Here is a 9,791-nt window from a genome sequence, read left to right on the forward strand (position 1 = left end):
GAGGATGGAGAGGCGGAGAGAGACGACGAACGGTCACGGCGTTGCTTCAGATTCCGAGGAGGAGTCTGAAAAGATTGCGGAGAGAGATGACGAACAGTCATCTCTTCCTCCGACACCTCAGCAGAGATGCCGAGGATGGAGATGCGAATGTGGAAAATGGGGATGCGGAGACAGACGACGAACAGTCGTCTCTTCCTCCGACACCTCAGCAGAGATGCCGAGGATGGAGATGCGAATGTGGAAGATGGTGGTGCGAAGGTGAATGTGGACGAGGGAAGCCACAGAAGCGAGTCACAAGAAGAGAATGCGAGCGTCGAAGTCGACGACAAGGAGCCTGCGACCTCTCTCGAGGGCATGGAAGCACCTCGAGAGAGTGTTCACGAAGGTGTTGGCAATCCTGAAAGAGATCGCGAGTCAGGGCCCGGGCTCTGCTGCGATTGCAGTGGGGAGGATGGAGAAGGAGGTGGAGAAGGAGGTGGAGAAGGAGGTGGAGGCGGAAGTGGAGGAAGAAGTGGAGAWGGTGGAAGAAGTGAAGGTGGAGGGAGAAGTGGAGGGGAAGGAAGAAGTGGAGGGGAAGGAAGACGAGGAGATGGAGCTGGAGGAGTATGATGAGGTGGAGGGCGAGGCGGAGGAGGATGCTGGGAGTGCTGGGGAGTGCTGGGGAGTGACGGGGAGTGACGGGGAGTCATGAGGGTGGTTGATTGGTGTTGGTCAGGTGGTTGACGGATGCTGAGCGGCAGCTCGATTATGAGACGCAGATAACGGTCAAAAGCAGGGATTTGGCTAAATGAGTTTTCATGTGCCATGTATGAGTGATTGAATGGGATGTTGTTCTCGATACTAGAAAGCACGAAAAGCTGTAGCACAAGAGGAGAGGTTCGCACACATTGATATTGAACTGCTCTGCCTGTATATTCTCGAGACCTCGTATCTCTGTTGCTGTCAAGCGATCAAACATCAAAGCGTGCTGACGGCGAAGTCGTCCTGCTAGCATCGATATAGACCCTATATGCTCGCTATTACGGCGAAGTTGGCGCTTCCCCTTAGCCTTCATCTGACGATTCCGGAGCTGTCAAGACTCCTGCCCACCGCTGTGCAACTTTGGAGTGGATTGCACATGGGGTGTGTCATGTTGAGCTGCGTTATCCTGACCTCCGTTCTGAGCTGACCTAAAATATCATGCTGGGTAAGATGAATGCCATGGGATTTGGACTCGCGGAGGCAGCATAAGAGGTAGGGAAGCAAGCTGTGAAGTGGAAGACGCTTTGCGAGGAATTAAAGGGGCGTGTGTAAGCAGAGTAGTAGCATCGCCTACGAGTGGAGAGTACATTTGTCGCGTTAGGATGAAGATTTGTACTAAGATGCTAATAACGATGGTGGAGAAGGTAGTAAAGGCTATAGCGTTAGCTGCGATAGGGGAAGGTCAAGCTATGTAATCGGCTTATAAAGTATGTATCCTCGAAACTTTACCCTTAAACTCGCCGTGTCCTAAATGTCGTTTTATATTCTACTAGTACTATGCTTATAAGGCTACGGTATTACTATTAGGCTWTACTTTCTTAATAGATAGATTATCTTAATTCTAGTCTAATTAGTATATAAACATTAGTCGAAAAGATTATAGGCTAAAAGCTAAGATTTAAAAAGAATTAGATCTAATAGCTCTTATTTCTTAACGCTATTAGATTATACTCGTTCTTAATAGATAGAATATACTTATTATAGTCTTATTATTAGTAGGAATAAGTATAAGCTAAGAGCTAAGCTAGAAATAAGTTAAGATAGATCGGGTTAAGAAATTCTTAATTATTAGATTATACTCTTTCTTAATAAAGCGAATATACTTCTTATAGCCTAATTAGTATATTCTCTTAATTAAGAAAGAGTATAAGTAAAAGACTAAGCTATTAATAGATTTAAGGAAGAATAAGATTTTTATATCCTAATACTATTAGGCTCTACTCTTTCTTAATAGAGGTAATATACTTCTTATAGCCTAATTACTATATTCTCTCTATTAAGAAAGAGTATAAGTAATAGGCTAAGCTAGAAATAAGTTTACTATAGATCGGGTTAAGAAATTCTTATTTTTAGCTCTATTAGGTTATACCCTTTCTTAGTAGAAGGAATATAGTTCTTATTATCTAATTAGTATATATGTTTTATTAAGAAAGAGTATAGCCTAAAGATTAAGCGAGAAATAAGTTTAAGATAGATCGGGTTAAGAAATTCTTATTTATTAACGCTATTAGGTTATACTCTTTCTTAATAGAGAGAATATAACTCTTATTATATAACTAGTATATCTCCGTTACTAAGAAAGAGTAGAGGCTAGAGACTAAGCTATAAATAGGTTTACGAAAGAAAAGATCTAGTACTTTTTATTCTATTAGGTTATACTCTTTCTTAATAGAGGAAATATACTTTTTATAGTCTATTTAGTATATAATCGTTATTAAGAAAGAGTATAAGCTAGTAGCTAAGCTATTAATCGATTTACGAAAGATAAGATCGAATATTCTCTTTTTTCTTAACGCTATAAGATTATACTCTTTCCTAATTAGCGAAATATATTCCTTATAGTCTATTTAGTATATATACCTTATTAGAAAAGAGTATAGAGTAGAGCTTAAGCTATAAATTAATTTACGAAATATTAGATCTAGTAATTCTTTTTGTATTCGGTTATACTCTCTCTTAATAGGCAAAGTATGTTCCTTATAGTCCAATTAGTATATAACCGTTATAAAGAAAGAGTATAAGTTAGTAGCTAAGTGTAAGGGCCGTGTAAGAGCCCTTACAATAATAGGATTAATAGAGGTGGCTGGATTAACTAACCTTAGAGAAGGGAGTATAATGTGACCTAACTGCTTAGCGTAGGCTTAGCGTATGCATAACTCCTACGTACAGCGCACATTTAACCTACAAGAATTAGTCTTATCTCTAATCGAGTAATTACGGGTGTCTAATACATTGCTACATCTTTACCTTTATAATTCTAATTCTTCTTCCTCTCTAAGGGTAGCGATCTATTAGATCCTAATAGAATAGCCCCTAGGCGCGCCGCCCGCGAAGCGACTGCTCCCGAGTAGCGCTACGAAGAAGAACGCGTTAAAGAACTCCCTAACTACGGAGATGTCGAAGAAGTCGCTACCGTAAAGCCTATATAGCCTACTCTAAACGAAGATACGATAGATTACGGAGAAAACGAACGCGATAAGGAAGAGACGGCTAATAAGATAATCTAGCGCTTCGAAGGCGAGAAGCAGGCTCTATAGCAGTAAGAGACGATTCGCTAACTTTAGTTAGAAGTCTAACAAATAAAGCGTAATCGTAACCGCGCCGACGTAGGCGTAACTACTACTATACCCCGTCGCGGCGTGCCTACGCGCCTCTTATATAAGGAAGATCCGGATGCTATAAGCACCTCGAGTTTAAGYATAGCGTATACGCGTAGCGGAGTAGGCGTAAGACCTAAGATAAAGGATCCTAAACTATTCTTAGGGGATTCTATTAAAGAGGCACGCGAATTCCTACGCTAACTTAAGATAATCTTCGCTAATACTACTACTAGCCTAAAGAGTAACTATAATAAGGTCCTCTATAGCGTTATGTAGCTAGGAGGAGACGCCGCGGAGTCGTAGTATAACGAGCACGATATCGAGGCGCTTACGCCGAGCTATACGTAGGAGGATTTCTAATCGTTCGTACGTAACACCGTCGGGGACCCTACGAACCGCGCGCTTAGCGTTACGCTTAAGTACGAAAGGGTTYRATAGAGCTAGGATTAAACGGTAAAGCAATTCGCCCTTAAACTAGAAGTACTAGAGAGTTAACTAGACTATACGTAAGCGTAGCTCGTACGTTAGTTCCTCGCTAAGCTAAGACTAGCTCTCCGTTAGGAGATTATTAAGTTATACTCTATACCTATAATAAGAGTAGAGATAGTAGCGCTAGTAAGGCGTATTAAAGCAGCCGATAAGGGTACGAGCGTATAGCTTACGGGTACTAAGCGCGGTAATTATAAGTCTTAGGACTATAACCGTAGTAGTAGTAGACTACGAAAGAATACCTACAATCGTAATAAGGAACGTAAACCTAAGTCTAACCGTAGTAGCGAGTAGCCTTTACGTAAGCGTAAAGAAGGCGCTAATTTAGACCTAAAGTGCTCTAACTATAGCCGTACCGGCTATGCTAATAAGATATATTAGGCTAAAGGCGGCGCCGTAGAAGGCTAAGGCCCGAGTAATACGCGGAGTAAGGTTACCGTAGTCGTTACGGAAAAAGTAAAGAACTCCGAGAAAAAGCTTAGACTCTAAGTCTAAAGCTATTAAGCAAGGTCGATATACATCTAGCGCGCTACTAGCGCGGCGTAGTCGAAACGAAGGTAGGACTAATGTAGGTCGACTACCTACTAGACGATATAGCCGATATTAACGTTATATCGAGAGAGTTCGTACTTCGAGCCGGCTTACTAGCGAGAGTAGATACGCTATTACTATCTACATCCTCCTTTACCGGAGAACTAGGTTACTACTACGGAGCGCACGTTATACGCCTACGTATCGTAGACTCGGAAGGAGTCGAACGAATAATAGAAGCAACCTTCTATATATACGAAACTCCGAAGCCCGAACTAATATTAGGCCGCCCCTAGCGACGTATATAACGTGTAATCGTCGATAGCGCTACGGATACGTAGCGCTTCGGTAAACTAAGCTCTAGCCGAATTAAGGTTATTAATCTATAGGAGTTTTACCGTAAGATGTAGGGCAAGTACATAAGGGTTCTCGTAGTAAGCGTATTACGCACTAGCGAAATCCTTAGTAGGTCCGAACTTCCGGAGGAGTTTAAGGCATATTACGATATGTTCTTTCCTACGGATAAGGCGAGGCGTAAGCTCCCCGACGACGTAGAGCACGCTATCGATTTAGAGCTAGGTAAGAAGCCGCCCTTTAAACCTCTCTATTATTAGTCTCCGAAAGAGCTAGCGCAGCTATAGGAGTACATTACTAAAGCGACTAAGAACGATTAGATCGAGCTTAGCGAAAGCGAGGCGGGTACGCCTATCCTATTCGTTCCGAAAAAGGATAGCTTACTACGCTTATATATAGACTATCGCGGCTTAAACGAAATTACGATTAAGAACCGCTATCTACTTCCCTTAATTAGCGAGACGCTTAATCGACTTAGGGGCAACGCATTCTTTACTAGCTTAGACCTCTCGGCTGCGTATTATCGCATTAAGATTAAGGCTAGCGATCGCTAGAAGACTACGTTTCGTACGCGTTACGGACACTTCTAATATAAGGTTATGCCWTTTAGACTATATAACGTACTAGCGACTTTTTAAGGATATATTAACCGAGCCTTATCGGGGCTAGTCGATGTAATCTACGTCGTTTACTTAGATAACATTCTTATCTATAGCAAAGACCGAGCGTAATACTAGCGTAACGTATACGCCGTACTCGATAGGCTAAAGAAGTTCCAACTTTACTACAACTTTAAGAAGTACAGTTTCTTCTAAGATTTAGTCGATTTTCTCGGCTTCGTAGTTACTACGTAAGGCGTTACGATAGACCTACGTAGGGTAGACGTAGTCGCCGAGTANCTCCTTAGATTTACTAACTTCTATAGGCGGTTTATTTAGTAGTACTTACGCATTATAAGGCCCTTAACCGACCTATCGAAGGGAGCTATTAAAGGTAGGAAGCTAGGGAAGATCCCTTAGGGCGCTAGCGAAGAGAATGCGCTAAGCTAGCTTAAGGAAGCCTTTTAGTTAGCCCTACTACTAAGGCACTATAAMCCTACGCTTCGCCTACGAGTCGAAACCGACGCATCGGACTTCGCGCTTACGGGTATCCTCTTATAGTAGTTTAAGGACAAATAGTAGCATCCTATTACTTTCTAGTTATAGAAGATAATTCCGGCCGAATATAATTACGAGACCTACGACAAAGAGCTACTTATAGTAGTAAGTGCGTTTAAGTAGTAGCGCCCGTACCTCGATAGCGCTACGTATACGATTTAAGTAATCGTCGATAATACTAACCTTAAAGCTTTTATAACGATAAAACAGTTAGTCGGTCGATAGGCATAATAGGCGGTTTAATTAGCGCCCTTCGACTTTACTATCGAATATCGCGTAGGGATAAAGAACCCTACGGATAGTCCGAGTAGGCGTAGCGACTACGAAACGAGTACGACGGAGTCGTCTTAGTATATAAGCATGCTATTACCTACACTATAAAGCAAACTTTAGAACTAGCAATCTAATAAAGCTCTTTAAAGCGAGCTAGAGCCCTTTATTAGAAGAGTAAGAGCTATATGCTACGCGATTAAGTGCGAGGGATTACTACCTACTAGAGCATACGGCGAGCTTTCGCTATCTAGGCGTGTTATAGCCGTCCTAGTAGCTATAGACTTAGCCCTTAGAAATATTCTAGACCTAATACTCGGTTACGCTAAAGCACTAGTAAACGTAGACGCGGATGCTTCGAGTATACGCGACGCGGCTAGGGAGAAGGGCGAGTACGAAGGCTACATTATTAAGGATGGAATATTATTCTACGGCGATGCCCTATATATTCCGAAAGACTACGCTTTACGTGCGTAACTAATACGTATACACTACGATAACGCTCTCGCCGGACACTTTAGGAAGGCGAAGACGCTCGAGTTACTTTAGCGGAAGTACTACTAGCTACGTATAGCTACTAATGTCGTAGAGTACATTAAGGGGTACTATATATACCTCGTAAGTAAGGCGCGGTACTACCGCCCCTACGGAGTAATAGTTCTATTACCTATACCGGATCGAGCATAGTAAGAAATTAGTATAGACTTTATTACGGACCTACCTCCTAGTAAGCGCGGAGATAGCGTCTATACTACGGTGCTCGTAATCGTCGACCGCTATAGTAAGATAGCTTTATTTATCCCTACTACTAAGTAATATAATATAGTAGAGCTAGCGGATATCTTTATATCTTACGTAGTTTATAAATACGGCGTGCTAGTAGGCATTATTAGTAACAGAGGCTCGGTTTTTACTAGCTAATACTAGTCTAACTTCTACTACGAAGCGTATATAAAGCGTAAGCTAAGTATAGCCTTCTACCCTTAGACGGATAGACAGACTAAGAAAGCTAATTAGACGCTTAAGTAATACCTACGCTGCTACTATAGCACGTAGTAGGACAGCTAGGCGTAATAGCTACCTATAGCTAAATTTGCGTGTAATAATAGCGTATACGCGGGCCTTAGAATAAGCCCTTTCTAAATCCTCTACGGRTAGAACCTAGAGCTAGCGACGCGCCCTCTAGGCGACGGCGCTAATGCCTAAGATATCGCTCGGGACGAGCTCTTAGAAGGGAGAATGCCGGCCGCTATCGACTTAGCGAAGCGTATACGTAGCGTATATAAGGAGCTTACTAAGCGATAGCGTAAAGCTAAAGAGTAACAGTTAAAGTACTACAATAAGAACTATAAGCCTATAAGCTTTAATATTAGTAATCTAGTGCTTCTCTCTACGAAGAACCTTAAGCTAGAGGGCAAGAAGAAGATAGGACCTAAATAGCTAGGCCTATACCGCGTAATTAACGTAATCGGGACTTAGGCGTATCGCTTGTAGTTACCTACCTTAGCAAGGATCTATAACGTCTTCTACGTTACTCTATTAGAGCTATATTCTAGCTAGAAGAGTAAAGCGTAAGAGGAGCGCATACTACTCGTAGTCGACGAGGATAGGTAGTAGGAGGTTAAAGAGATTCTTAATAAGAGGGTGTAGAAGGGCRAAACGTTTTATTTAGTAAAGTAGCGTAGATAGCTATTAGAATATAACTAGTAGGAACCTAGTACACATATTAAAGACTACGAAGCTCTCGATAGGTTCGAGGCGTAGGCTCCGCGTATACGTAGAGGCCGCGTAGTAAAAGAGGCTCGGAAGTAGAGCGGAGTAAAATAGAAGAAGAGTAATAAGAATTAAGTAGTTTTATTATAGTTAGACCTAAAGGGGATCACTTTATAGACTATACTATAAGATAGGCGTATGCGCTGCGTAAGCCTAGAGAACGCGCTAAGCACTCTACTCGAACTTATTCTCCTCCGCCTCGGACTCCTCCTCGAATAGCTCGTTTCTAGTAAGGATAGCATCGAAGGCATTAGTAGACTGCCCTATTATCTCTAACTACTATATAGACGGTTAGCATTATAGACGTATACGAGGAGTAGGCGAGACACTTACGACACGACCGACTTAAGCAATAGCTATAAGATTGTTTACTAAGCGAGTAAGATTAGGCGCCTCGACTACGCTACTCTTACGCCGTATACCCGAGGTAGGCTCGTTAATACGGATCTAAGCATCTAACTTAACACTAAAGGTGTTTACCGCCGCCTTATAATTAGCTTCCTCCTAACTGCCCTTCTACTTAGTAGCATCTACTAGATTAAGCTCTTAGGCCGTAGCWATAACGCTATCGTAGCGTAGGCGYATCGCTACCGGCACGGGTTTATACTTATAATAATTGTTCCTTTAAGGGAAGTTAGCGCTACGTAAGAGGGGAGTAGGCGTCTCGAATAAGCGTTACTTACTTATAGTAGTCGTACTTACGCTTWAACGCGCTAAAGACAGCGTTATAGCGATAGCTAATACGAAGGTGTRCTAACCGCGTATAGCGGCGATAGGCCGTAGGCACCTCGACGGCGCGGCGCTTACTCGCCGACGCTTAAGCGGGAGTCGCCGGCGGGTCGGGYGCGCGACGCTTACGGGGAGTACGTAGCGGCATAATAAAGAGTAGATATATAGAAGAGAAATCTATAAGATAGGAAGAATGTTAATAAGGGGTAGTTACTAGGGTAGGTTACTTAGTAAACAACCTACTTAGAGATCTATAGATATAAGCCCCTTACGGACAGTAGCGGTAACGTATACGCCGCGTAGTAGGGGACTTATTAACCCTCTTATCGAGTAGCGGTCGTTAAGGGAATTAAACCCTCGCCCTTCTAGGTACGGCATTTAGCCTACTAGAAGGAGGATAAAGTTCCGAAAGCGGCTACTTCCTATATAGCTAGTTTAACTAGCCGGCTTTTATATAAATAGCCCGAAGGTTGCTTAGAAAATAGGCACTTTACTATATAGAGTCTGCGGACCCCGAGCGCGACGTATACGACGCGCGCGCGCCTCTATTCCTAAGCCCCCGAACTAAGGCCAGTTCGTATAGGGGGAAGGAGGTAATTATAAGGGCCGTATAAGAGCCCTTATAATAACAGGATTAATAGAGGTAGCTAGATTAACTAACCTTAGAGAAGGGAGTRTAATRTAACCTAACTGCTTAGCGTAGGCTTAGCGTATGCATAACTCCTACGCATAGCGTACATTTAACCTACAAGAATTAGTCTTATCTCTAATCGAGTGATTACGGGTGTCTAATACATTGCTACATCTTTACCTTTATACTAAGCTATAAAAAGATTAAAGAAAGATAAGATATAGTAAATCCTATTCTTTTAGTACTATTAAGTTATACTCTTTCTTAATAGAGAGAATAGCTCCCTTATAGTCTAATTACTATATCTCCTTTACTAAGAAAGAGTATAGGCTAGAGACTAAGCTATAAATAGATTTAAGATAAATTAGACTAAGAAATTCTTATTTATTAACGCTATTAGTTTATACTTTTCTTAATAAGAAGAATATACTTTTTATAGCCTAATCTATATATTCTCTCTATTAAGAAAGAGTATAGGCTAGATACTAAGCTAGAAATAGATTTTAAGAAGATTCG

This window comes from Ramularia collo-cygni (assembly GCF_900074925.1).
Source record: "Ramularia collo-cygni strain URUG2 genome assembly, contig: RCC_scaffold16, whole genome shotgun sequence".
Classification (NCBI taxonomy): Eukaryota; Fungi; Ascomycota; class Dothideomycetes; order Mycosphaerellales; family Mycosphaerellaceae; genus Ramularia; species Ramularia collo-cygni.